Source organism: Dasypus novemcinctus, chromosome 10 (genome assembly GCF_030445035.2).
Source record: "Dasypus novemcinctus isolate mDasNov1 chromosome 10, mDasNov1.1.hap2, whole genome shotgun sequence".
NCBI lineage: Eukaryota > Metazoa > Chordata > Mammalia > Cingulata > Dasypodidae > Dasypus > Dasypus novemcinctus.
In genome coordinates, this window is record NC_080682.1 from 111910068 (window position 1) to 111913920 (window position 3853).

Sequence of the window (3853 nt, forward strand, 5' to 3'; positions counted from 1 at the left end):
GGCCCTCGGCGCGTGGGTCTGCAGGGAGGGGACGGCGCGGCGGGCGGCCACGGGGCGGCGCCCTCGACGAGGCGACGGTGGCGCGGGACCGGTGAAGCCCCCGGGGGTCCCGCCCCCCCCCCCCCCGCCCGCGCTCGTTCCCCAGGCCCGTCTCGGGGCGCCCGGCGCCCTGGCGCTGCTCCCACGCCTTTCTCGTTGTCAGGACTCAGGCAGGGTCTGTCCCCCCCCCGGAGCCGCCCCGGGCTGGGACTGGCGCCGCCTGCGCCCTCCCTCTTGAGTGCGTCTCTGACCCTTCGGGGGGCGTAGTGTTCCCCGCACGGGGGCTCTCCGGGGTTGGTGGGTCGGGGTAGGCAGACCCCTTTCCTTTCTGTTCTGCCCCCCAGGGGCAAGGCTCTGCCGCAGGGCGGTGAGAATGTCCTGGAAGGCCGAAAGTTTGTTCACCCTGGGGGGCCGCGTGGACAGGGCCAGCGGCATAATTTGGGAGGCCCAGTATGTAATGACAGTGTCCTCTAGTTGAAAAATTATTAAGCATTTCAAGACGGGACAGCACAGGGCCCTCCGGGGCGAGGGGGGCCCTGGCACCCTCAGAGCTTGTGCGCCCAGGAAGCCGGCGCTGAGTGTGGAGCCTGAGCAAAATCCCAGGCGGCCTCGTGTCTGCTGAGCCCTCATCAGGCGGTTTGGGGGGGGTGGGGACCAGCCCAGGGGAGCCCACAGGCTCCCAGGCTAAGGCTGCGGCCGCTGACCGCACCGCCTGGTGGCCACCTGCCGTACTTCCCGGCCTCCTGTCCCCCGTGCAGAGAAATGCGGGTGAGGCCACGTAAGGCCACATAACCTCCCGTCCTTCTGCTTTTGAATGCGTACAGAGGAAGGCTGCCGTGCAGGGGTCAGGGACAGAGCGGTCAGGAAAGCCGCCGGGTCCTGGCCTTCAGTGCTTGGTACGGGAGGTTATCGTGTTCTGTTGTCCGGGATGCGTTCCTGCTAGCCAGCGGTCACCAGGCCATTTACTGGTGTCTGCTCTGAGCCCAGGAAACGAGGCCGCAGCAGCGGATGCCACCAACCCCCTCCTCCCCTTCCCCGTGCTCCCGCCCCGCTCAGCAGGTGCGTTCATTCCCAGCGGCCACACCCGCAGCGCCAAGGCTCAGGCCGGCTGCTGGAAAAGCTGGGGGGCTGTCATTAGGCTTTTCGAGGAAGGAGGCCCTTCGCGTCAGAAGTCCCTGTTGCCCAGCTTGCAGACATCAGAGAGAGCCTCGCATCTGGAGCTACATAAACCCGATTCAGATTTTGACTCTATCACTTAAGAGCTCAAACCACAAACATCTCCAGGCTTCCCACATCTCACCTCCGAAACAGGAGGTAATTAGTACTTATAACCTTTTGTGCAGAAAGCACTGGGTCCACGGCCCGTGCCTACTGCTGCTTGCCCAGCTCTGCCTCCCGAGACACACCGTTTGTTCCCAGGAGCATCAGATCAGAGGGGAGCAGGGGACACCGGGCCTCATGGTGGTGGCATCGCCCGTGGGAAGCATCTCTCTGCATGGGAAGAGCTCCTGCGTGATCCACGGCAGCATTAGCCTGGTCAGGCAGGAACCAAAGGGGACGGCCCGGGAGACCCCGAAGAAGCTCTCAGGGCCTAGAGCCAGCAGGGGGAGTCGCTCACCTGAACACGCGTATGAAGCGCCAGGGGCCAGGGGCACCCGTAAGCAGGGCGGGTGGGCCCGCGCGCCGCTGCGTAATCCCGGCATTGTTGGGTGCTGCTCTCGCGGCTGCGTCCCTGCTTCACTGGGCAATGGTCAGCCAGCGTGGACGAGGTCTCCACGGCAGGCCGGGAAACGACACGGCAGAGCAGGCTGCAGGCTCCCCCGGGCCCCCCGGATTCCTTTCCCACGTTTGCACACCGCAGGCGGCGTGTCCACCCCGAAGCCAGCGCCGGGGCCCTCTGCGGGCGCGCCGGGCCAGGCTGTGGCTGCGCTCGTGGCCTGCGTGCACCCAGTCAGAGGGTCCTGCCAGGAGGCCGTCCCCAGGGACAGCCCTTGGCCAAGACGGGCGGGGGCAGGGGTGTCACCGCTCCACCCCCGGCCCCGGAGGGCACAACTCAGGGGTGATGTCGACTGTTTCCTCCGCTCCCCAAAGGTCTGAGCCAAAGTTCCTCTCTGGGACTAGCCCTCCTTCCTCGGCCCGTCTTCCTTTATCTGCCCGTTTTTCCTGGCATGACTTCCTAGTAAACTATTTTCATACAAATTCTTTTCTTAGGGTCTTTATAGGAAAGCCTCCTTCCCAACCAGGAGAGAGAAGGGAGAAGGGGGTAGCGATTGTTTCCAGCCTTACAGGGATGCGATGTGCAAGAAGTAAGCCGTTGTGAATACTGAAGTACCGACTTGGCAGATTCATAACTTTTGTTATAAATTAGAGAGCCCTCAAAACCAGCCTGGGATGTGCGCCCTCGCCCTGACTTGCATTCTGCTGGGTTTTATGAGTGCTGAAGGAGGCGGCGGTCCCGCTTGCTGGGGTTCACGGAGGACCTACATCTGTATTGTTTAAGTCTGGATGTGCCAAAGGCCTGCATGGAGACATCAGACACTGTGTTTTATGTGGGCGAGAAAAGGCGAGACAGGATGGCGTAGAGTCCTGAAGTGTGGGCTCCGTGGCTCCCCTGGAGTAAGAGCACGGGGATGTCCTCCTCTCTCATCCAACCCCATCTCACCAAACCCTCCTCTCCCAGGAAATGTTCTCAGATCCCTGCCTTCTGCCTCCCCGGCCGGCCCTGAGCGCGCCTTCCTTGGCACTGTGCGGAGTGCTTTCTGTTGGCAGCGCTTTCTTTTTGCAGCGCTTGGGTGCATAACCCTCCCTTCCCCCAGGCAGCCAGAGGCTCTGAGTTTCTAGTCTGAGTTGCAGGGCCATGAGGCAAGTTGCTCGTTGGGAGCCCGGCCGGCCGTGGCAGGGTGCGCTGCTCCTCCTGGCGGGGGGGGGGGGGGGGGGGGGGCCCGGAGCGTGGCTCCACCCACGCCCAGCCCTTGACCTGCCCACTCACCTGTCGTGCCTGGAGCCCTGCTTGCTGCTTGGCCCTCAGCCCCTCTGCTGGGCCCAGACACCCCCCTGCAGGGTCTGAGTCGGACCCCTGGACACCGCTGGGGCTGCCCCCAGTGGCCCTGACACACAGCCGCTGCGCCGTCGGGCTTACATTCTTAGGGTGCCTGCCGGGGGCCCCTGCTGGGCTGCCTCCGCTCCAGGTCTGGACCTACCCCACTCCTTAGACGGAGCTCGAGCTGATGCTGCCTCTTGGCTCCAGAGACTTGACCTCTGGCCACCTCTCCGCAGGGCCAGACCTGGAAGATTTCTGCCCTCCTTCACCAGCCTCCGAGGTCTCGCAGGCACTGTGGCCTAGGGACCACGACTGGGGACTTGGCAGGGCAGAGTCCGTTTTCTGGATCTTTCTAGATTCTCTGATTGGGTGGTGATACTTATGAACAAAGGGTCCTGTCTTACATCTTTAGGTTTCCCAAGGCAGCGTGGGAGAGGATCTTATATACATGAAGCATTCTTGAAATGTTTACTGCTTAATCGCAATCCCTCCCCCAGCTTCCACTCTGTCCTGTGATAAATATCTGTATCTGAGTGACTCCGTTTGCTCTTCTCTCTCCTCACAGACTCGGGAGGAGGCTGTTACCCTAAGAACGCTGATGTTCCTCAGAAGGAACTGCAGAGCTGCCTCGGAGGACTGAGATCTGCCCTGCAGGGTTGTTTGCATGCTCACAGGAAGGTGCTTCGGACTGTTGAAAGGATAAAGAATGTACTTGCAAGTCCTGCTGCCCAGGAGACTCTGAAAGGGGCTGGGCCTGGGGGAGGGGCCGGAGAT